The sequence below is a fragment of the Fukomys damarensis genome, unplaced genomic scaffold (assembly GCF_012274545.1).
Source record: "Fukomys damarensis isolate Sample0158 unplaced genomic scaffold, DMR_v1.0_HiC HiC_scaffold_39, whole genome shotgun sequence".
Classification (NCBI taxonomy): domain Eukaryota; kingdom Metazoa; phylum Chordata; class Mammalia; order Rodentia; family Bathyergidae; genus Fukomys; species Fukomys damarensis.
In genome coordinates this window covers 79,591,728-79,617,760 of record NW_022900951.1, presented here as the reverse complement: position 1 = coordinate 79,617,760, position 26,033 = coordinate 79,591,728, and the positions used below count along the sequence as shown (strand labels likewise).

The following is a 26,033-nucleotide window of genomic DNA, read 5'->3' as shown; positions in this document are numbered from 1 at the left end:
ATAAGGATTAGGGGGAATAAACTTTCAATTCCTTAGATAGCTTTATTTTTTTAGGGGGCGTGTCCCAGATTTCGGCCCTTCCATCAGTGAACACAGAGCAGTGAGATAGTTGTTTTATCAGACTTTTCTAAACCAATTTATATGTTGCTTTAGGAATGTTACTTTTAAAAAATGATTTAGTATATTTTCTATTTAATTATTTTCCTTTTAAATATTCTGAGAAAGACTATATTTTCATAATCCTAGAAAAACAAGTAATTATAAGAAACATTTTTACTCTACCTGATAAATGCACTTAACATTTCAGTATGTATCCTTCTAGATTTTTATCAATGCCAATGTATGTACATATACACACATGCATATGTACACATTTATATTTACATAATAATAGTCCGTTATACTTATTTTACTGTAAACAGTTAACTTTCCAGTAGCATAAGACATCCTGTTATTTCTTCCATTTCAAAAACATTCTTTTGACCCCCCCCATCCTCCACAAAGTTCTACTCCTGCCTTTGTATTACTAGAAATCTTTCTATTACATATAAATCATCTAATCTTTGGTACAAGTTGTAAATAATTTCTCATAATAATTTTCATTGTTGTCAGGTCAGTTTACTGCCCCCAATTTTATTTCTGATTTTAGTAATTTGAATTCCCTTACTGGCCAGCTGAACCAAAGGTATACCGATACTGATGCTCTTTTCAAAGACACAGCTTTTTGTTTCATTGAGGTTTTTTTTAGTCTTCTTTTACTTCGGATATAATCTTTATTATCTCCCTCCTGGTAGTTTTCCGTTTATTATGCTTATTTAAAAGTGTATAACTGGCCGGGCGTGGTGGCACACGCCTGTAATCCCAGCACTAGGGAGGCTGAGGCAGGAGGATTGCTGTGAATTCGAGACCAGCCTGGGCTACATAGTGAGTTTCAGGTCAGTCTCAGCTACATAGTGAGACCCTGTCTCCAAAAACCAAAAAAAATGTATAACTGTACATTTTATGTGCAGAGCTATGCATCCAGCTCTGAGTACTCTCTTAGATTTTTCTCATAAATTTGGTATATTATGTTTTTGTTTTTATTCATTTCAAAATATTTTCTAATCAGTATTGTGACTTTTGCTGGGATCCATTGGTTGTTTATTAATGTGTTTTTAAATTTTCAATTTTTGTGAATTTTCCCATTTTATGTTATTGATTTCTAGATTCACCTGTTTTTTGGGGAAAGGTGTTTTGTAGTATTTTAGTTGTATAGTTATTGAGATTTTTTTCTGTGGTTTAACATACTTTTATCTTGGAGTGTATTTCATATGCTCTTGAGAAGAATATGTATTCTGGTGTTTAGGGCAGTGTTATACATGTGTTTATTTAATTTACTCTATTTATAACAGTATTGTTTCAGTTCTGCTTCCTTATTGATTATCTAATTATTTTATCCATAAATCAAAGTATGAGATTGAATTGACTGAATTTTGAAACTGATTGTACACTTTTTCTCCCTTTATCAGCTTTTCCTACACATATGTTTAATCTCTGTTGTTACGTGTGCATCTGCTTATAATCATTATATTTTCTTGGTGCATTTAAATTTAATAAGTATACTATTTATTTTATTATCATATAAAAATTTTTTAGTTAATTTTAATTTTGGTTACCATCACTGTAGCTTCCCAGCACTCTGTTGGTTATTATTTCATGGAACACCTTTTCCCTTACTTCATAATCAAGCTATTTGTTTTTTTGTGTGTCAAAAGTGAATCCCTTCTAGATTGCATACAGTTGGATAACATTATTTTATCAATTCTTCCAATGTTTTTTTAAATTGGATAGTTTATTCTATTTGTATTTAAAATAATTACTAATAATGAAGTGATTTTTCTGTCATTTCAGTGTTTGTTTTCTATGTCTTATATCATTTGTTCCTTATTCCTCAGTTATTGCTGGGTATTTTTCACTACGTAGAAGTTTATTGTGAAAGTAAATTAAACTTACAAACACACCATATGGCTAATGGCAAAGTAATTGGGTACCTTAAAGCATATTTTAATGGGAATAAATTTTTGAAAGATGATGCCATGACGCAAATTTGTTTAGATGCAGATTATGAAAAAATATTAAATTCCATCAATAATTTAAAAAATAGTTTTCAAAACCCTCACTATTGGAGGAAAAGGTTTATGATCTAACACCAAAATCATAACAGAATCAATGCAATGCTAAATGATACAAAAATTTTGGTATTCACAGAAGGATGGCAACAGGAACATTTGTAACATTTGACCTGAATAACTTGTGGCTTAAAAGCCCTCAGCAAGAAGAAATAGAGAAAAATATACCATCATGTTATTAAAAACAATTAAGTGCAAAAGGAAAAATCCAAGGAACTCTGTGATTAAAGTAACCTTTAAACACCACTGCAAGGATTACTTGAAAGGTGATTCCTTCAGGGGAAATGAGAGCACAGAGTGTGTAAACATGAGCTAAACAGTGAATACCAACCAAATTCATTCATGCTTCTTAATTACACAAGGCTGACGTGGTCTTTTATGATGTATTACTGTTTATAAAAATTAAAACATACTCCTTAGCAGGCATGACTTCAATTATATAAATAAATATTTTTATTGGAGATATATTTAATTATGAGTTTTAAGACTTATAGACAATGAAAGTCACATCTCCTTCATCAATCATGTATATTTATATGTTTTTAAAATGCAATTGCCTTATTCAGACTTCATTTTCTAAATTAAAGATTCTCAGTTTTTTAACTGCTTAAAATAATGCCATTCTACTATGATAACATACATTTTTGCACAATTCGAATATAGTAAAATTTAATGAGTATGAAAAGTATTGGTAATGATGTGCCAAATGCTTTCGCACTTTTTTCCGGTTTTGTATTAAACGACAAATGAACAAAACACAAAGTTGTATTCAACTTGAAAATTAGCCTATTTAAAACAGATTCCCACCCTAACTCATCTCAAAAAGTATTATATTAATAGTCCTTTTTCAAAATTCCATATATACCTGTAAATGATTTTCCAAGAATATTTAATGAAAGAAAATATATCCTCTGCGCAGCTAAACATTTTCTGTATAAGACTAGTCTTTCATCACCCAGTACTGTTTCAACAAAAGCAGGTAATATAAAGCCAGGTGTGGTGGTGCACACCTGTAATCCCAGGGCTCAGGAGACTGAAGATCACTGAGTTTGAGGCCAACCTCAGACTACATAGTAAGTTCAGGGCCAGCCTGAATTACAAAAGGAGACTCTGACTCAAAAAACAAACCAAACAAAAAAGCATGCAATGTATAATTTACATAAAGCAGTTATTTTAATACAATGTGACCTTTGTAGCTGATTCAACACTGTCTTCAGTTTAATCAGCTGTTATACACATGAAGTAGCTCCAATATCTCTTTTCTAACTGACTCAAAAAATAAACCCTGAATCAAACAGAATCCAACCTGTGACTTCTTTAGGCATTTCACTACAATATTTTCATTTGTGGAGAATATCTCCACCCCAACTCATGATGACATTATATAAAACATCATGGGCAGATTACAGCCAATTAAAAAAATTTATCTAAAAAGGAAAGAAAGGGTACTGAATAGCATTTAAAAGGACACTGCAACTTTTAACACTGTAAACTCTATCTTATAAGGCTGTGGCAGATAGCTTTATGGTACTAGGTTTTATAGTTTGTAAATAATGAAAACACATCAACAGTTTCAAACTATGTTGACTATGAAAATACAAAATAAAAGTGCGAAAGCAAAACAAAACTAAGAATATCTATCTAAAAAAAAGCTGCATAGCCAACAAATCCACAATGCAAAAAAAATTTTAGAGTAACTGATTAAAGACTACCTGAAATACAATTTTAATTTCTTGTTTTAGCATGAAATAAATTTTAAAATTAAAATGAAGTGAAAAAGAGCTTTATAAGTACGTGATTTCCATTCAACTAAAATAATCCCAACAAGGTAAGCCTGGATAGAAAAATATTCAAATAATTACTAGCTATATATTATAAAAAATAGAAATGTAGGTATTATAATATTGCAAACCGTGGCTGTTTGTGTTATCTTTTACTGCCTTATGTTGAGAAATAGATGGTAGTACCTTCAGATATCACAATTTCTATCCTTATAATGAATTATATCTGCCAGCTAGAAGCAAGTGTATATAAAGATGGGCACCACCTCTACTGTGTTATTATTAACAAAGTCTCAGATCGTCATTAGCAACTAAATTGGAACCAGGACAAGAGTCTTGTCTTCTTGCCAGTTCTTGCCAGAAGCTGCGGAATTTTCACCTCTCTCTCCTCTGGATGAGACCTATTGTTGCAGAATTCCAAGAGACACTAGAGAACAATTGGATTTAGGAAGATTTATTTCAGGTTTGAGGGGCATACCGGCTCAATGGACCCTTGTCCAAAGGAAGAGCATTGAACAAAGTTCCAGCTTTTATACATTTTGTTAAAGCAGGTCAGTTTTCTAGTGATGCAGCAAGTGAGTTTACCAGAATAGGACAAAGGCAGATAATTTTGTAACTTCTCCTTGAAAGAATATAGTGTCTTATGTATCATATGCGAACAGATTGTCATAAACTTTGTTTATATGATATAGTTGTCAATTTTATCTGTACTAGAACAGAGAGTTACGGCTACAAGGGAGGGAAATATGATGGGGGGACTGCTTCAGAATGGAAAGGACTTGATTTTCCTTAAGTTCTGCCTCATTGACCCTTTTGATGTTTTCTATAACAAGTTTTTGCCATTATTATAATTATCAATTTTTATCATAAGGGGGTGCTCAGTACAACCTACTGAAGAGAGGTTGGTACTTGATTAAGATCATCAGTCAAGTGTGCCTGTCTGTCAGAGTCTATATGGTTGACTAAATGTTTTTGACAAGTGGGAGTAAGAGGCAAGGGAGAATTATAACAAAGAGGATAAGAAACTGACGTTGTCATTGTGACTGTATGTTGATCTCAATCTTCAGCAGTGCATGGACTGGTCACCTTCTGGAGTGATCACAGCATAGTTGTTGTTTCCTAAGGCTTCTGCCATGTGTAGACTAGTTAGCTTCCAGGGTGACTAGAGCAGGGCTGTTGTGTTTGGTGTTAACTTGATCTTGTTGCAGGATCAGCTTGTTTGGGTGGTGTGGATCCTGGTGGTTGGTCTACTTGTCTTGGACTGTGGGCTTTAGCTGCATGTGCTAGATCTAAGATACAGTTCGTATAACTTTAACAGAAGTGGTGAATAGAATTACAGTATGAGGCCCATCCCATATGGGCCCTAGAGTTGGGCTTTATTTAAATTATTTTTTTACCTAAATAAAACCCCCAAATTTGAATGGGTGTACCAGTTCTGTTAAGTTAATGGAAATTTTTTTCTTGTACCCAGTCAAGGAATTTTTTTGTATGGCCATTTTTAAACCCTGTATTTGTTTCCTCAAGGTCAATATTTTCCTAGTTTACAAATATTATCCTTAATTTGACCTATGGGGGAGATGGTTGGCCAATGGAATCTCATGAAAGGATTACCCAGTTTGTTTGATGTTGGTGTGCTGGACTTGGAGGAGGACCATAGGTAGGGTTTCTTGACAATATTTTTTCAGTAGTTCTTTGATTGTCTGGTTCAAGCATTATACCTTTCTTGAGCTCTATGGCTAGTAAGCCATGTGAAGTTTCCCATTTTATCTTTAACATCTGGACTATCTCAGATGCAAATGCTGGTCCATTGTCTGACCCTAAGGTCAGGGTTAGTCCCATCTTGGATGATGTCTCTTAGTAGTACCTTGGCTATCTTTTGAGTCTTCTCTGTTTTTTGGTTTGTTTTCTTTTCCTTTTTTTTTTCTTTTTTTTTTTTTTTTTTTTTTTTTTGGTGGTGGTGGTTGGACAGTTTCAGTCCATCCTGAGAAGGTGCAGGCAAGCATCAACATCTATTGATAGCCACTGGCTTAAGGCTATTTGGTAGTCTTTAAGCAAGTTTTTACATGGGACAGCTCCTATTTCCCGCATCAATGTTCACAAACAGTACAAGTAATGGCAATGAGCCATTGCATGTAGAAATGGTGGCCTAGTAATGTTTCCAATGTTCTCTTTCCCATGTGGGACCCCTGGTGGAATTTTTCTATGAACATAGGGCCTAGCACTTTGGGGATAACCAGCTTTCCATCAGTGAACTTTTATTATCTCTCCTCTTTATATATTTTTAAGATTCTTGGGCAAATCAGGCTTTTTGTTTGTTTGGTTGGTTGGTTTTTTTTTTTTTTTTTTTGGTTTTGGTACCAGGGATCGAACTCAGGTCTCTGTGCTTGCGAGGCAGGCAGCAGAACCACTGAGCTAAATCCCTGGGCCCAAATCATGCTTTTTTATCTAAGGGGTAGTTTGATATCTCTGGGAGAGGAGGAGGCTCTGGGATAAGGGGCATAATCAGGGCTCCTTCTTTGTGTTAGGGGGCTGTCAAAGCAGCCCATTTTTCTTCTCCTTCTGCTTTTTGGTTTCCTTTGACTTTCAATGTTCCTGTCCTTTGGTGCCCCATGTAGTGTATAACAGCAATCTTGTTTGGGGCCCAATTACATCTAGTCGTTGTAAATTTTTTTCTTTGTGTTTTTCTGTCCAGCAGTCAAGAGTTTTCTTTCTTTATATGGCCCCATGCACGTGTAATGTTGTGAAGGCATATGTGAAATCAGTATAGATGTTAGCTTTTTGTCCTTTTTCATTTTTGGTCTTTTGGGCTGAAGTTCTGGTGGGAAGAGGTTGGTCCTCTACCACAGAATCCAGTGTCATTATTACGTTTTGTCTGTTGGACCCTTTACATCTACATTTGGGTCTTCAAGAGGGTGAGTGAGAATATTTTGTCTTTCATTTCCAAATAGTCATGAAGGGAGGCTCCTGCCTCAACTGGGAGCAAAGTAGCTGGATAAAGAGTGTCTATTGTCTGTAGGCTTATGTGGGGATTTTCACATAGAGTCTTTGATACTCAGTCATTCTTGGGTTTGATAACCAGTAGTGTCTTCTCTGATTCATCAAGGTTATGATTGAGTATGGTACTCAAGTAGGCAGTTGTCCTTGTCAGCTTTCTGTGTCAGCAGAACAGTGGCAGCAAGTGCCCTGAAGCATGGAGGCCATCCTAAGGCCACAGAGTCTAGGTGTTTTGATAAGTATGTCACCAGGTGATGTCAGGATACCAACATTCAAGTTAAGACCCTCCTATGGACATTTTTTCCATTCATGGTTCTATAGGCAGAAAGACTTGTTTACATCTGGAAGGCTGGGGCCTGAGTCAAGCCTCTTTGATCTGTTTAAATGTTCTTTCCTGGTTGGCTTCTCAGAGGAGGCGCTCCTCCCTGTCCCATTTGTGGCTTCATATAGGGCTTTAGGTCTTCAGCTTTGGAATTTTAAGCTTTAGAAAATATCATCTCTGTCATCATTTTCTGAACATTCATTTGTGGAATGCCCATACTTTCTACATTGTGCAAATTAATCTCAATCTAGTTTTGGTCGAATGGCAGATCCTGGCTCAGTTTGGCTTCCGTTTTGATTTTGTATGCACCCTTGACACTAAGTTATCTCTATCTTTCTTCCTGTGAATCCTGCTGTCAACAGATCTGTTTTTTTGAGCCTCTGGTTAGTCTCTCATTTTGCCTACAGGTCTGGGTTCGTATACACCTTGGTGGCTGACACTAAGCACTAGGTTATACTTACATTGGTAAAATCCACTAACTTTTGTAGTTTGTGCTTGATGTTTCGCTGTGCCTGTAGCACAATGGCAGCATTTACAATGCACTGATTCTCAGGGAGCTCAGGATTTAAGGAGTGGGTGTACTGGTTGTTCTCTGCCTCTGGTTTTCAACCTCTTTGCACACCAATTTTCCCCCAGCCAGCCACCCTATATCAAAGGAGGATCAATTTATTTTATAAAGAGTTTTTAATCTGTGAGGTGTCAACTTTACTCCATAAGCCCCATATAGCCTCTTTCAAAGTTCTTATACATCCTAATGGGGTGAGTTTTGGCGATTTTTCTCTCATATCTACTATGTTGTGATGCAAATCATTCTCTCAAGCACTTTTGCTTTAGGAGTAACTTGATCTCTATCAAACTAATGAGCAGACATACATATTTTTTGAACCTTTTGAATAACATGGAGCTTTTAGAAGGAACAGCATGATCTTTTACCAAACTAACAATCAAACACATATTTTCTTCATATATTATTTCTGCATGCTTTCTTTCAACATATGTAAGCTTTCTAGTCCTGTCATTGTCTCTCTTTTTATCTAACAGTACAAAGCTTTTATCATACAAAATTCTGTCATATGAAAAATGAATCTCTTTTACGTATAGTCTTCCTATATTTTCCTCTATCTCACTTACTATAAAGTTCTATAACAAATTAGGCTAAGCCACTTGGATTTTTTTAATCATTAAGTTTACTGGTACATTTTAGGTATTCAATATGATGACATTAATTATTGGAAATGTGTACCTTTACATGATATATCTTGGTTCTTATTTTTCCTCATTCTGCTGCCCTCCCTTCAATCCTTGCACCGCTTCCTATTTACAAAGACTTTGTTTCCATTTTTTTCTGTCCTTTTCACCCTTTTTTTCTTTGTTTTCAGATTGCTACACTTTAAATTTGACTGGCTGCCAACAGACTAACCTGGAGTCAGTGTTCTTGTCAACAGAGCTGAGAGAAGAGCAAGTTAACCCTCTAATGTTAACCCTGTAATTATAATTCAAGAATTTGCAATGCAAAATACATGTTTTAAGTAACCAATTAAACAAAAATATGAATTCCAATTAAAAATATATTTATAAATTAGCTAAAATTTGTAATTTGCTTCCTCCTGTGAAACTTCCTTAAACATGGTTGTAACTTTTTTTCATTGGACTTTGGCCATCTAGTCCCAGGCTGGGGCTGTTTTGGACTTGAAACTCCCAAAGCTGGAAGAAGGAGACATTGAGGCAGAGAGAAGGAGACCTTCCATCAGCCCATGTTTCTTTGTTTTGCCCTGTAGAGAGCACGGCCTGCAGTGGCCAGCATCAGAGCTCTAACACAACAGGTAGCCCCTGTGCTCAGATCTTGAGCATTCCCAGAAATATGCTGTGATCGCTCAGGGAGGCTTGGCTCCCCGCTTTGGTATTTCACTTATCACCTAGCCTTGGCCCCCCCCTCATTGTCTCACTCCATACTCTCTGGAACTTTCCCAGTCGTTTATATTCCATTTATTTACATGCATTCATGTACCTTTACATTCTGTTCTTTTTTTTCACCTAGGTGTGGGTTTACTTAGATACCCCCCGAGTCTGATTACCTAGCACACCCCCTTTGCAACACCCTCATGTGTTGTTTGAGGGTAACTCATTATAGACCATCCCTGTATTCCACTTGAGATTGTAGGTATCATTTGACTTAGTCCAGATTGGATGGACCATGATCCTCTGCCACAGCCACTCTCATGTCACTCGTACCCCTGTGAGCTGATTCTGGTTGTAGGCCGGCTTGAGGTGCCAGTGCAGTCCAATTTAATCTAGGTCAGATAAGTTGGTACACCCTGGAAGGTGATCAGGCACCCCTTCTGTCCTAGGAAGATGGGTTTTCCCCTGAGCCCTAAAACGTTATGATGATCCTGTACTGTACTGTTGTTCTATAGTCATCCTGAATCTCAACTGGTACCCTTTGCACTGGCAGGGAGTGGGCTGTGAATATGTGAAAGGGCTGGTTCCCTCTGCCAGCTGAAGTCTCACTTAATGGTGATAGAGATCTCAGGATTCATTCAGCTTGGTTTTCTCTCAGGCGTGGAGGCAAAGGAGACAGCAACTCTCTCATCTCCAGGTCAATCGTGGTCACCAGAAATAAGCAAAATTCCAAGAGACAAGAGAGACCAATAGGATTTGGGAGGATTTACCTCAGGTTTAAGGTGTACACTGACTCAATGGACTGCTGTCCAGAGGAAAAGCATTGAACAAAGAAAAAGTTATAGCTTTTATACATTTTGTCAAAAAGGGTGGTTTTTCTAGTGACATAGCAAGTGAGTTTAGGAGAACAGGACAAGTGCAGATAGTTTTGTAACTGCATTAAAATAAAACAGTGTCATATGGATCATATAAGAACACAGTGTAATAAACTTTGTTTACAAGACATAGTTGTCAATTTTGTCTGTACCAGAACAAAGAGTTCCAGCTACAAGAAAGACGGGAGTAAGGTGAATAAGAGGGGGAGGGAAATGCCTAAAATTTGGAAGGACTTGTTTTACTTTCAGACCTGCCTCACTGTCTCTATCTTCAAATTCACATGTCCTGCTCTGAGCCTCTCCCAAGGCCTGTCATGCTAATGCATGCTCCTACTGGGCTTGCTCTTCATCAAATTCCAAAAGCCCATACCATCCAGCCTCTAGAAATCAATCCAAGCTTTGCAGATAACAGACTTCATTCAGAATTATGGGAGCCTTTCAATATACCTTTCCTACTTTTCTTTCCAACTTGACATACTCGCAGCTATGTGTTAGTCTCTGTTCTACCTCCAGCTGGCCAAAAAAAACCTGCAAAGATAGGTTGGCTCCTGCAGCCACAAATGTGATTCTTAGTAGCCATTGTGGCAGGCTTTCAGGAAGTGCATCTGCTGCCCTTCCTGGGGCTGTTTCCTGAAGCCCAAGTAGTTAATCTCATACTCACAGCTCATCTTCCCGAAAAACTCCTCATTTTTAAATTTAAAGATACATTTATGACTTAGAAAAAGCTATCAAGTTTTTTATTATTTTATTCTACTTTATATACAGGTCATAAAAGGCCACAGCAGTTTTTCAGTATATAAACCTTTAAAAACAGAGAGCACTAGACAGGACACCTCATTCTTGAACTTGCTTCACTGTTTGACCAGGAATGTGGCATTTTCCTGCCCTGTGTTGGATCCCAATGGCCAGGCTCTGGGCTTGCACAGGAATTTGGTGGCCTGCTCTGTGTGACCAACTGACAACCCCCCCACGGTGCTTGAACTCTTGCTTCTCTTTGTTTAAGGTGTCAGCCCAACTGGGCTATGGCTCTGGTGAATCTGAGGTGCTGCTGTCCACTTGAGCCCAGACAACACTGCCTCCTGAGTTGTTGCCTACCACCAGCAAAGGCCCAACTCTTCTATTGCTTTCTTTTGTGTTTAATTTTTGTACTGTATCATGTTGGTTCCCTACTCACTTTTATATATTTTTTTATTTTATTTTATTTTTATCCAAGTTATTATAAGGATTAAAACTAATATATTCTATTTATGACAATTTGAATTTAATACATATTTTATTTCAACTGTTTATACAAATTTTGTTTACTTTTTGTACTGTATCATGTTGATTCCCTACTCACTTCTTTTTATGTATATATTTTATTTTGTTTTTATCCAGGTTATTAAAACTAATATGTTCAATTTAGGGGCAGATTGAGTGAATACAAATTTTATTTCAGTTTTTTATACAAATTTTGTTTCCATAGATGTCCATCCCTTTTCTTTACACCTTTATTATCACAAACTCATCTTTATACTTTGTGCACCTATTAATATTTTTGCTTTTGTTTTTTTTGGTACCGGGGATTGAACTCAGGATCTTGTGCTTTTGACATAGGTGGTGGCACCACTGAGCTAAAGCCCAGTCCCTGTGCACCTATTAATATGGACTTATAAATACTCTTTTATGAACTTGTCTTTGTTATCATATATAAAAACCTGAATTGAGTGCTCAGTGTTGTTTTCTGTCCTTTGACTTTCAATCTATGAATTTCTTTTTGAATTGTGTTTCTGCTGTGCATTATGTTGCTGGATCTTGCTTCTTGACCCATTCTGACAGTGTATTTCTTTTGATTGGTGAATTGAGACTAGTAACATTTATGCTTATAACTGATATGTATTGACTTATCTTTTTCATTATATTTTCCTGTTGTTGGTTCCATTATGTTTTTATTTTTCCCACTTTCTTTTTAGTTTCTTGTTATAACTGATGTCTTAATTCTGTTGGGGTTCATAGATTCACAGTCTTCATTGTTGTTTTCTAGGATTTTGTTTAGAATTGTTTGTAGTGCTTGTTTGGTATTCATGAAGTTCCTCAGGTGTTGTTTGTCATAAAAGTATCTCATTTCTCCATTGATTTTGAAAGATAGTTTTGCAGGATGCATCAATCTGGATATGAGATTGTTTTGATTTTTAGGGCTTGAAATAATTCACTCTTCTTGACTTGAGTGTTTGTATTGAGAAGTCTGCTGTAGTTCTGATGGGCTTTCCTATGTATGTGATTTGTTTCTTTTCTCTAACTGCTTTTAATATTTTACTCTCATGCTGGATTTCTGGAATCTTGACTACTATATGCATAAGTGTAAATTTTTTCATCACAGCTAGTTGGAGTCCTGCATGACTCACTTATCTGTATGCCAATTTTTTCCCCTCTGTTTGGGAAGTTTTCTGCCGTTACTTCTGTGAACAGGTTTTTTGTTTTTGTTTGCCTTATTGACTGCATTTTCATGGACTCCGATTAATCTTATGTTATTTTTATTTGCATCCTCTAGCAGCTGCTGGATTGATTACTCATGGTCCCTTGTTATTTTTAACAACTCTCTCTTTTCATGATCACTATCTGCAATCCTGTCTCCTATATCTGATATTCTGTCCTAACATTGGTTCGCACTTGTTTGTATACTTTCAATAGAGTTTTTAATCTGGATATCTATTTGAATCCATTTCATGAATTCAATTTCTTTCCTATGTTGGTTGTTCATGGTTTCCCTGACTTCCATATGCTGCGTGCTCATGGTTTTCATCATGTTCCTGAACTCTTCTCTTTTTATTTCTATCTGTTCTAGAATCACTAAGCATGTCTTGCATTCTCATCACCATCTCTGTAGTTATCTTGGAAATTATTTCTGATTTCATTTTTCCAGAGCCTCTTTAATATGTTGTGTTATGTCCCTTGTTGCAAGTTCAGGAAGTCCAGGTGGTTGACTTTTAGATTGTTCCATCTCATTGCCGCCTGGATTTGCCTTTGGTGGCTTTGCATCTTGTTTATGTGTCTTCTCATTTTTAATTTTTTGTTGTTGATATTTTTTGCATAATCCCTGGCTGGATATTGTATATTGGTTATTGCAAGTATCTTTACTGCTAGTATTTAGAAGCCTTAGGGAATAGTCTTGCTCCTCAGAGGTGTCTTCCAGGTATAGCTGGTCTTTGGGTTTTGAGTTTGTAGTAACCCTTAGGCAATCTCGGTTTTGATTTACTAGGAAGGACAACTGACTAGAACAATCATGTCACCTTGGCCAAAGTAATACAAACAGTATCAACAATAGCATCAAACACAGCTTAGAAAATGACAAACTGTGGTAACTATTAATCTATCACCTTTAACTGCATGATCTAAGCTTATGATTCTACATCAAATCATGGACCAACCAGAAATATGTTTGCAATAAATAAGCCATTCATTATGCCAAATTTACCTTCCAGGAAGAAGACATAAAGGGAGTCAGAGGGGAGGATATATAAATAGAAGGAGAGGGAAAGGTTAGAAGTGGGGCTAGAGAACACAGAAAAATTATGTAAACTTTGGGAAATTAGTGAAGACAGGAGGAAAAGTGAGAAGGAAGGAACTAAAACAGTAACAGAACAAATTATTTGCAACAGGAAAACTAGAGACTGCATCCACACTGTTAGAGAAATAAGAACAACTAAGAAAAAAACAAAACAGGAGAAAAATAGGAGCAAGAAATGAGAGAAGAGGAGAAGAAGGAGAAGGAGAAAGGAGAAGAAAATAAAGACGACAGAAAAAATGTCCCGTTTAAGATGTTTCTCTGCCATACTTGGTAGACAAGTAGGGCAGTAGTGTGCAGATCTGAGTCAATTAATCTTAGCAAGCCAGCTCTAGTCCACTGTGATTCAGGTTGATTTATGGCCGAGAGGCTAGAGTTGAATTCCCTGACCTCCTGCAGCTTTGAATTCTGCACTGTTCTGCTGCAGGTTCAAACTGCCCTCCCCCACAGCAAGTCCAAGTTCAGGTAGGAGGTCCTGTTCCCAACCACTCACCAACTGCTGTAGTCTGCTGCATCTTTATTGCAGTGACTCTCTTTGCTCTCCTGATGGACTTCAATTTTCAACAATAAGTCTCGGAGAGGCACTCTCTCTGCTGCTTACCACTCCTCCATCTTCCAGATCTCAGAATGATGGTCTTTCTGCTCTCTGCCATTGACTGGATCTGGCAATCATTCTGAAGAATGATCGGCTGCTGATGGTCCACAAGTGTGGTTCCACTGTTTATGGCACCCCTGGGGGAACAAAAAATGTCATAAGAAAAGGCAAATGTTTTCTTCCCACCACTGAGGTCAACTGTGAAGGTAAGAAGATATCCTCACTCTATGTGAAACAGATCTTTCCTGGACTTATTTAGCTATGTGCTCTAGGGAAAGAGTGGAGTGTAGTGGTGGCAAACCTATGCCATGCATGCTGCAGCAGGCTGTTTGTATCATTGAAAGCTCTAAAAGACTCCCCACCACTGGCATAGGGTGTGTGTTCTAAACTTTTACTTTGTGTTGCTCTCCTGTTAACCAAGAGGTGTGGTGTATGTACATACTCCTCAGAACAGGCTGGGGTAGAACACAAAATTTCTACCATCAGGGTTTTACTCTGGTTTATTTACTCTTCACACTCTTAGGGAAGAACTGATGCCAGTTATTGCAGCACATCTGGGTTCCTTGTCCCTTCCATAATGTCTGCTACGGAAACATGGAAATGTTATGGGGTCTCAACCATCCACACTGAGGGGATAGGGTGGCATGGTCTCTCATATATAGTGCACCCTCCTTGCACTAGTATTCTGAATCCTAGCTACCACGTATGGTCACAGGCAGCTGCCAGTTTTCCCTGAAGTTACTACAGGTAATTTCCTAAGTTGATGGTTCTAAATTCAAAGTGACTTTCATTCCCTTACAAGTTACAGACTGGTTTTCTACCACATGGAGCTATCAGCAGTTTTATTTCAGAAGATTTCCCCCATAGTCAAACTAGTTTTTAAGGCCAACACTTGCTGGGTTAGTGTATCACAATTGCTACTGACTCCTGGAAACAGAAAAATGTAGGGACCTTTGATTGCTTAAGCCATGAGATCAGATAAAATCTTCTGAGGATGACTCCCTGATCCTATATCATGCTTCCCCTATGTTGGCAAGTAGAGAGCACTTCCACAGAGCCATTATGTTGTACAGATTCTAGATTTGCTGTCCATTTAGACTATAAACTTTGTCCCAGTGCTCAGACCTTCACTAGTTGTGTTTTCTGTTTTTCTCCTTCTTTCTTTCATATGTAACCCTGTATACCACTGTGTGCCTCTGGATATTGATGCTGGGTGGCTCCTTCCCACCCTCTATTGTGCTCTGCAGGCTCTAGGTTTTTCAAGTCTCTGTTCACAGCTGAACTTCAGTGCCTTCCCACAGTCATCCACCTCAAAGAGTGGCTGTCCTCTACTTGTTTTTGATTCTATGGCAAGAAGAAGGTGGTGAGCCTTGCGTGCTTCTAATATGGTATTTTCTAATCCTGTTGAAAGCAAAATTTTAGGATCATTGGGTTTGATCCTGTAGTCCTCAGTACACACCGTGAGAGAAGGATTGCTGTATGATTCTGTGTCCTGAAAAGGAATAAAAATGGGTGAGGGAAACAAGATACAGGCAGGTGCAACTCCAAACTTCTTCATTCTAGTCAACTCCAGTAAGAAAATTTATATACCTGGACCCTAGAACAATATGTTCTGCAGTTAGAAGGCTTGATGCCCCCAAAAGGATCATTGTTATGAAGGAAAACACAAGAGTCTCATTGAATTAAAAGCTACAACTTCCACTTGACGATTTAGACCTCTCTGTGCCAAACAACCAGACAGCAGAAAGTGTCACCAATGTGGCAGGGGAAATTGACTAGGATTATCAGAAATACAGAAGCTATTGCACACTGGAGGGTAAACAAATTGTTTGTCCTCCAGATGAGTTATTTTTGGTACTTCCTTGCTGAGGATTGTAAGTGAAAGGAAAAGGGGATAACCCAAGCCAGAGAAGGGTAAAATAATCAGGCAAGGGATCCTAATAAATACCATCTGTAAGCGATTAAAATAATAATTCTTAGCAGGTGAGGAACGATGACCTAGAATGGACAGTGGAAAAAGTGGCTGAGGATTCCTTTAGCCACAAGATTAACTGTAGCAAACTGATCTAGGACATAGTTTATGCTGGTAGCAAGCTTTTTCTGTTTCTCTCAGTAACACAGGTTCTGGAAAAGCCATTGACTGGATGCATATGGAGAAGTAGACCTAATCAGTGCAAAGGTTAGACTGTGATGGACAGAGAAACATGCACAGTACTTCCCCAATCTAAGCTATACTTGCTGGTGTAGATTTCAGCATCTATCCTTCAGCCATCATTGTTCTCAGGAATCAATAACTCTTCTGCAGAGACATGTCTTGCACAATGGCTGTTACAGGGACCAGTAGAGAAGGAGAATATGAATAACCCTTGGGTTGACATTAGGCCTGAGGTGGGAAACCTGGCTCTTCAGGGTGATAAAAAGTATAGAGATGATTGCTCCTTTTAGGATTGCTTTCTGTGAATCCCCCAGTGATGATTTAAACCATGGGGTCTCTGTCATGGATGACACTTGACACCTCCAACAGCACAGTTCTGTGGCTTTTCTCTTCGAGGCTTAGTGTTCAATGTTGGGGTCTTCTAAGAACTCATTACTTGTTCATCTGTTATAGTTTCCAAACTTTGCTAACGTAATTCTTTGGTCTGATGTTCTCAGCTACTAACTTTTGTTTTATCCATTCACTTTACCCACTAATTCTTTATTAAGAAGGGAGCCAAAAATAACCTCCATTCAACATTCAACATTTCTCAAATCATCACTAGGAAACTGATAGATTTTTCAAATTTTTCACTACCTTTTCATTTCAGAATAAACCATTTATTTGGTAGACAGGTTCCAGTTATGCTTAGCAATACTTGATTAAGAATCTTTGTATCTATATTATATTACATATTATGCAGTTTTCCTTGCTATTCTTGTCTTTTTGACCTTTCAGTGTTCAGTTTTACAAAGCTGATGAAACAGATTTTGTTGTCCCATTGAGTTCATTGACACATTTGTTTTCTGTCTGACATATCATGAATGGATCTAGAACCTAGTCAAAGTAGTGGGTAGAATGTACTTAAAGAATGGAAAGAAAGCTATTCTACTTAAAATTTAAAAAAACTAATGCATGTACTTGGCTATATCATGTTCCTTCCCCAAATACCTGTGAACTCAGGACCTGTGAGTGAGACCTTGTTGTGAAATGGTGTTTTTGCCTATATAATCAAGTTGAGATAAGATCATATTGGATCAGGGTAGGCTCTAAATCCAATATGTCTAGTATCCCTGTAAGTAGAGATAAATTTGGAAGCTGAGGCTCAGGCACATAGAGAAGTCATATGAAGATAGGACAGAATTGGCAGGTGAGAATTCTACCACTGAATGACCAGTGCCAGGACAGATATTGGAATGACACAGCTACAAACCATGGAGTACTAAAGTCTGTCAGCACCCACCAGACACTAGGAGAGTCAAGGAAGGTTGATTCCCTGGGGTTTTGGAGGAATCATGTCCTTCATAACAACTTGACCCTGACCTCTAACCTCCAGAGATGTTGCAGAATAAATTCTTGTTCTCAGCCACCGATGTTGTGGCACTTTGCTAGGGCAGCCCTAGGAAACGCATACAAATGGTATTACTGAGAACTGGGTCACTTCTGTCACAAATCCCTCCAAAGTGTGGAAGGGCCTTTGCAATTGAAAATAACTAAAGGTTGTAAGGGTTGAAGCACATGATAAAGAAAAGCCTAGGTTGCTTTGAAAAGACTGTGAAAATATAGATATTAAGGAGAGATTCTATAGGTGGTTAAGTGAATAGAGCATAGAGAAGGCTTCTATCATGTTAGAGAACAAATATGGTTGGGAGCAGAATGTTGCTAGGAACAGGAATAGTGAAATTCTTATGGTGAGAACTCATTAACAGCAGGACTATAGGTGATTTTTGCTGTAGAGTCCCATGAAACTTGACTAAAATGTGTTTTACTACTGTTTGGTAAAGTACACCTTATAAGTACTGAACAGAAATGTTTAGATAAGATTTTCAGGCAAAGTGTGGAAGGTGTGGCCTGATCTCTCCTTGCCGTTTGTAGCAAAATATGAGAGTAACATGTTTTCATATATTTACTCGCTGCTTTTACTTCTTTGTCTGAGAAATGTCTGTTCATTTCAGATGCCCGTTTTTGAATTGGGTCTTTATATTTCGGGGGGGGGGTGACTGTTTTGAGTTCTGTATATATTCTAGATAATAGTCCTTTGTCTGAGGAGCAGCTTGTAAAAAATTTTCCCACATTGTAAGTTGTCTCTTAGTTCTGTTGATGGTTTCTTTTGCAGTACATAAGCTTTTTAATAAGATGCGATCCCACTTTTTGATTCTTTCTGCTAGTTCCCGTGCTACTATTTGTTCATAAAGTCTTTTCCTATGCCAATGTCTTCCAGAGTTCTGCCTAACTTATCTTCCACCAAGTTTAATGTTTCTGTTTTAATATTTAGATCTTTAATCCATTTGGATTTTAATTTAGTGCATGGTGAAAGATAAAGATCTAGTTTTAACCTTTGGTATGTTGAGATCCAGTTTTTCCAACACCGTTTATTAAAGAGGCTATCTTTCCTCCAGTGGAGATGGCCAGCTCCTTTGTCAAAGCTGAGGTAGCTGAGTACATGTGGAGTTGTGGTCATTCGAGAGATGCAGATGAAAACAACACTGAGATTCCACCTCACCCCACAAAGAATGGCTGCTATCAAGAAATCACACAATAACAAATGTTGGCGGGGTTGTGGGGAGAAAGGAACCCTTCTCCAATGTTGGTGGGAGTGCAGACTGGTGCAACCACTATTGAAATCAATATGGAGATACCTCAAAGAGCTAGGACTAGAGGTTCCATTTGACCTAACCATAGCTCTGCTGGGTATCTTTACAAAAGAACTAAAAGAATCATATCACAGTGACGTATGTACACCTATGTTTACAACAGCACAGTTTGTAATAGCTAAAACTTGGAAACAGCCCATTTGCCTATCAGTTGGAAACTGGATAAAGAAGATGTACTTTTTCTATCAAATGGAATACTACACAGCCATAAAGAATGATAAATTAGAGTCATTCATAGGAAAATGGATACATTTTGAGTATATACTCCTAAGTGAAATACATAAGTCACACATGTGTAAATACCGAATAGTTTCTCTGGTGTGAAAAGCTATAATAGTACTCAAGATCCTAATGGGATAATTAACAATGTGAAATGAGAAGAAAAGGGCTAAAGGTGTAGGGAAAGTGGGAAGGGTAGGGAAAGGGGAGTAAGGGAAAAGAAAAAATGTGAGAAAATGAAAAAATGGAATTAAATGGTTTGCAAATGGGGAGGGGAGGAGGGGTGAAAGGAGGGTAGGGATGAGGGGAAAAAATGAGAACCAAGACCTGTCCTGTAAAGGTACAAGATCCCAGTAATGAAGGTAATTGTACTGTATACCTAGAATGTACCAATAAACTCAATGAAAAAAATATGAGAGTAAACAGATACATTAAATAATGAAAACTTAAGGGAAAACACAACTCAAACAAACAAGCAAACAAAATTATACCTGACAATTTTGAAAAATGTCAGTTTATCTGTATAGTGTGCTATGGTAACAGTATCAAGCATGTGGCTGGGTAACCATTCGCTAACAAGATTAGGTGTATGTACTCAATTGAGCATGTGAGCATAAGGTCAGAAAAGGAGATATGAAAACTCGGGAAAGTTCTGTGGAGAATCCCCATAGCTATTGGTGCATACTTCATTGGCATCCTCAGAAGCTTGACAAGATTTTTGAGAATTTCGTAGCAGCAGAAACCATGACAGCCTGGACGGAAATGGACTGAGATGGGACAATAGCAAGGGGAAATGACTCTGAATGAATCAATAGAAGACAAGTACATAAAGGGCATTGTTGTGGTCCTTGAGGATTAGTTGGGCTAAGCTTTTGTCTCAGAAAGCCAAAATATTACATGGCTGCTTCCCAGGGTAATTTCAAAATTTGGGGCTGCATTAGAGAAAAGAATACAAAAAATTCATTTGGAACCAGAAGAGACCTAGAATAGCAGAAGCCATTTTAGTCAACAGAGACATGGCAGGGGTATCACAATCCCCAAATTGAAACTATACTACAAAGCCATTGTGATTAAAACTGGCATAGTACTGGCAAAAAAACAGGCCCAAGGATCAGTGGAAGAGATTAGAAGATGCAGAAATAACTCCAGACATACTCAACTACCTCCTCTTTGACAAAGGAGCTAATCATCCTCACTGGTGGAAAAAATAGCCTCTTTAATAAATGGTGTTGGAAAAACTGGATTTCAGCTTGTCAAAGATTAAAACTAGACCCCTATCTTTCACTATGCACTAAACTAAAACTGAAATGGATTAAAATCTAAATATTAAAACAAAAACACTACACTTGTTGGAAGATAAGTCAGGTAGAACTCTTGAAGCCATTGGCATAGGAAAAGACTTTATGAACCAATCTGCAGTAGCACAGAAACTAGCACCAAGAATCAACAACTGGTATCTCATCTTATTAAAAAGCTTCAGCACTACAAGGAAGCCACCAACAGAGCAAAGGACAACCTACAATGTGGGAAAAAACTTTAACCTTCTGTTCCTCAGACAAAGGTCTACTATCCAGAATATGTAAAGAACTGTAAAAAATCAGACCTTCCCAAATTAAAAACCCAATTAAAAATGGGCATCTGAAATGAGCAGATATTTCTCAAAGAATTAAAAGCAGAAAATAAACTTATGAAAAAATGTTCAACATCACTGTTCATTCTAGAGATGCAGATGAAAACAACACTGAGATTTCACCTCACCCCAGAAAGAATGGCTGCTATCAGGAAATCAACCGATAACACATTTTGGCAGGGTGGCGGGGAGAAAGAACCCTTCTTCATTTTTTGGTGGGAGTGCAGACTGGTGCCACCACTATGGAAATCAATATGGAGACACCTTAAACAACTACGATTTTAAGTCCCATTTGACCTAGCTATTACCCTCCTGGATAACTTCCCAAAAGAATTAAAAGGATGATACCACAGTGATATATGTGAACCCATGTTTATAGTGGCACAGTTTGTAATAGCTAAAACTTGTTAACAGCCTAATTGCCCATCAACTGGAGACTGGATAAAGAAGATGTGTGAGTGTGTTTTTTTTTTAAATAAAAAGGAGTTCTCATCCATAATGAATGAGAAATTAGAAACATGTATAGCTAAGTGGATGCACATTGAGGACATACTCAAGTGAAATTAATAGGACCTAAATACTGAATGCTTTCTCTACTGTGACAAACTAAAAACGTAAATAAGGATCAAAATGTATAATTGATATTGTATAATAGGAAAAAAGTTCTAACGATGTAGGGGAAGTGGAAGGAGTAGGGGAAAGTTTAGAAGGGAAAAGGAAAAATAAGAAAAAAGGGAAAATGTGGAAACAAATTATTTGTAAATAGGGAAGGGTGGAGAGGATGAATGACACCAGAGTAATAGGGAAGAAATATGAAGCAAGATATGTCATGTAAAGGTACCAGATCCCAATGATGAATGTAACTGTACTGTATACCTACAATGTACCAATAAAGAAAAAAAAATTGGGCCTGCCTCTCTGAAGGGCACAGAAGAAAAAAACCCAGAAGACAAAAAATTAAGCCACCAAAGTTTACTCTTATCCTTAAAACACAGTGCTATTTTGTCTTTCCTGCTGTATGGTGAGGTGGCTCCAGGTAATCTCTTTGTTCCTTTCATTTTTTTCTTGTTATAAATGGAACATCTACTGCACATCTAGCTCTACATCTACCTCTACCTACCAGTGTATTTTGGAAGTAGGCAACTTTGTTTTACTAATTAATAGGTCTACAGTGAGAAAGGAACTTTGCAGCAGACTGGAGTTTAACCAAAGTCCAACACATAGGTGATTGGGATCCTTTACAAGATGAGATGGGTAAGTTTTTTTTTTTCCATTGGGTGATATTTGGCCGGGGTTTCACATATAGGCGTAACCCTAGAACATATTAAGACCTTCTGCAATCTTGGGATGAGGTGGTTATATTTTGTTCATTGTACGAACATCAATATTGTGGGTCCAGAGTGCAGAGTGTACTGAGTGCAATACTATCCCTTCAAATTTCATGTCTACCTGGATGCTGTGAATGGAACTTTGTTTGAAATAAGGTCCTTGCATGTGTGACAAAGGTAAGATCTGGTAATATTGAATTAGAGTATGCCATAAACCAATGACTGGTGTCCTTATAAAAGGAGAGACTTTGGGAGACAGGGAAGCATGGGGAGAATTCCATTTAACACAAATGACACAGATTACAGTTATACTTCCAGCAGCCAAAGAATGCCAAATATCATGTCTAACAATGGGTACCTAAGAGAGGGGTGATGGACAGATTCTCCTTGTACCCCCCCACAAACAACTTTTCCATGACACCAGTTCTACTGACACCTTGATTTCCAACTTTGGAACAACAGAACTGTAGTATAAAATTATGTCATTTTAGGGCACTAATTCATGGTAATCTTTTGCAAAAACCTGACAAAATGGATATAACTTTCAAGCTCTACTTAGTAAAATTCAGGACAGAGCACTTAGGTCACTGTGTCTAGTCAGGTGACCATCACTGACTGTTTGGGGAAGCCATGTGGACATTATTTATCATGGTACACTCCTGAGATTGGCTTGGGGATGCACCCTTATGTGAGTTGTGAAGAAAGGATGAGCAGTGTTACCCTGGGAAGAGCTTAGCATGGTGGGCTAGTTACCTATTTATCTCTCTTGTTCAAGTACCACACTTCCTACTGTAGCATGTACTCTCTTGGCCTTTAAGGGTATTGATGTGCAGGTACCTAGTGGTTGGTGCCCAAGGAACTGATAATTTAATGAAGGAAAATGCAGGAGGGACATTTGGTCCTTGACCGCTTTCACAATATAAAACCGGTTAGCCCTTATTCTATACACAGCTATATCTGAATTTTTGTTGACTCTCACATCAAATTAAGGGGCATAACTGATTATTTTGTCTTTACAGATACTTAGAAGCTCAATCTTGGGAAGGAATCTTGGAATCAAGTCCGGGAACTCGAAGTAAAAGAAAAGTCCTATGAGAAATAGGATAGCTTTGGACTTTGAACTCTGAATTCCTTTATTTATCTTAAAATTTTATTTATTTACTTATTCCTTAATTGATGAATAAAAATTCTATGCCCCTCTGATGTGCCCCATGCTTTTTAAATTGAAAAATAATAGTTCAGGGTATGATGTGATATTTTAAAGTATGTATAATGGTAGAGAAACGGCATGAAAATAAGTACCATATCATCACCTCCTTCATATCACTTGCCATTTCCTGGTGGTGACTACACCTAAAATCTACTCTTTAGCAATTTTGAAATATTCAACACATTACTACTATTTTAAATATTGTGTTCTAAGCATCACTAAAACTTATTCCTTCCATTGATCTATGTGTTCTCTGATCCCAAATCTTCAGGAGTAATTGTTCCCATTTCCCCTCAGTAGAAACCCTCTCAGTGAAGAAGTGTGGTCTAACTGTAGCCCTATCTGAGATCTCCTTTTCTCAGATCATTCATGCCACCCACCCCAAACTACTGACCTTTAAGAGATCCTTGACATTTGGGGAGCTACAGGATTATGAAAGCATGCCATACTCTTGTGTTCTCTTTGCCCCTTCCCCCAAATTGGCTGTCTTTTTTCTTGACTAACATCATCCCAACATCAGGCATCATGAAAAAACTGCTACATCCCTCTTAAGGAAAGGAAATGAAGTGATAGTACAAACTATCAGTGTTGCAGTTTGGATCTTAAATGTCCCCCGAAGACCATGTGGAAAGGGTTGGTTTACAGCTTTTGGCCCTACTTGGTGGTAGTTCAACCTTTAGGAGGTTGGGTCGGGTGAAAGGAAGTGAGGCACCTGAGCGGGGAACTTGGTCCCTCCTTCTTTCTCTCTTTGTTACCCAGTCACTATGAGATAAGCAGCTATCTTTTGCCCTTTGCATGCCACCATAATTTACTGGCTTACCAGAGATCTAAAGCGATGGGGCCACTTGAGTGTGGGCTGAAACTTCTGAAATCACGAGCCAAAATAAAATTTTCCTCCTTTTAAATTGTTTAGTTCAGGTATTATGTTTGTTTGTTTGTTTGCTTGTTTTAACCGTAATGGAAAGCTAACACAACCAGTGACCTTCAAAACCAATTAAAACAAGGAACGTTGCACTAATATCAAGCAAAATAGACTTTAAGATAGCAATCACTATTTGGAATGGAGCAGGTCATCATCTAGTCCTAAAGGAAAATTGATCCCAAAAGGTCAAAAGTATGAATGGACATGCACACAATAAAATAGCCAGAAAAAGACCCATGAGTTAAAAGGGGTGTGGAATAACAGGATATGAACAGGTGTGATTTCAGAGTGAAGCAGTACAGAGAAGTAGCAAGATTCAGGGAGTGACCGTAAGCCTAGTCATTAAATGGGGATGGACATCAATAACAGGACCATTAAAATGGAAGCAGTCAATGACAGTTGGCATGACAGTTTGGTTTTCTGCATGGACATTGTAACCACTCAGGATTGTGGCAAGCGTAGGTGCAGAAACTGAGGGAGATGCAAAATCTCTGACAAAGAAATCAATATGTTGTTTCTATCTTAGTCATCAAGGTAAGATGTCTAAAACAACCACAAAATTGTGTGTGTGGCAGTCAGCCATTGCAGGTGACAGAAAGTACAAGTCATGATGTCTCATCTAACAAGGAAATAAATATACTTATATAACCTATAGTTCAGCTATATGATGGGCTTCAGGGTTGCTTAAGCCAGTTACTTAAAATTGTAAAATCCTGGCTAAATCCTGAACAGGCACATTGGAATTTAGTAGCTTAGCCAAAACTCCAATTGTTGTTCATCCTTAATGTTTTGACAGCACTTCCTATGAGCTACCATGTTGAGATATTATTGTGTCAGAAGAGTTTAAAGAGAATATTGCCTTGCATACTTCCAAATTGCTAAAGAGTAGATTTTAAGTGTAGTCACCACCAAGAAATGGCAAGTGATATGAAGGAGGTGATGATATGGTACTTATTTTCATGTCATTTTTCTACCATTATACATACTTTAAAATATCACATCGTACCCTGAACTATTATTTTTCAATTTAAAAATCATGTGACACATTAAAGGTGCACCGAATTTTTATTCATTAATTCAGGAACAAGTAAATAAATAAAAATTTAAAATGAATAAAGGAATTCAGAGGTCAAAGTCCAAAGCTATCCTATTTCTCATAGGACTTTTCCTTTACTTCCATTTTGAGTTCCTGCTTGGAGTTAGGAAAGTGGGCAGATCATCTTCAAGCACATAACTGAATCAGAAAGAGATGTATTGCTGGAAGCCTGAACCCAATCAGGAAAGCAAGGAATGTGTATTGGTTAGGTGAACAAAAATGTCACCCGGAGGTACCAACTCAAAGCATGAATCTCAATATGAGTACAATAATCACAACATTCCTATTGTACTTATTTCTAAAGAGAATGACTCTAGAAGACAAAGGAACATCCATACTGACTTCCAACATGACTGTACTAAATTACGCCTTCACCAATATTGCAGAAGTATTCCTTTCCCTCTGCATCCTCACCATCATTCATTGTTTTTGTTTTTGTTTTTGTTTTTTGTATTCTTTTTTTTTATTTAGAACAAATACGTATTTCGAACAGTATGAAAAGTAAGTGTTATAATATAGGTGTCTTTTTTATTTTCCCTTCAGTTTTTTTTTTTATTGAGTTTATTGGTACATTTAGGGATACAGTACAGTTACATTCATTG

The 26,033-nt window shown here is 37.5% G+C and overlaps 1 pseudogene; it reads right to left on the bottom strand.

The window, feature by feature from the left end:
- Positions 1–4,253: 4,253 nt before the first annotated feature.
- LOC117284769 lies at positions 4,254–25,855 on the bottom strand (annotated as a pseudogene).
- Between the last annotated feature and the right edge of the window lie 178 nt (positions 25,856–26,033).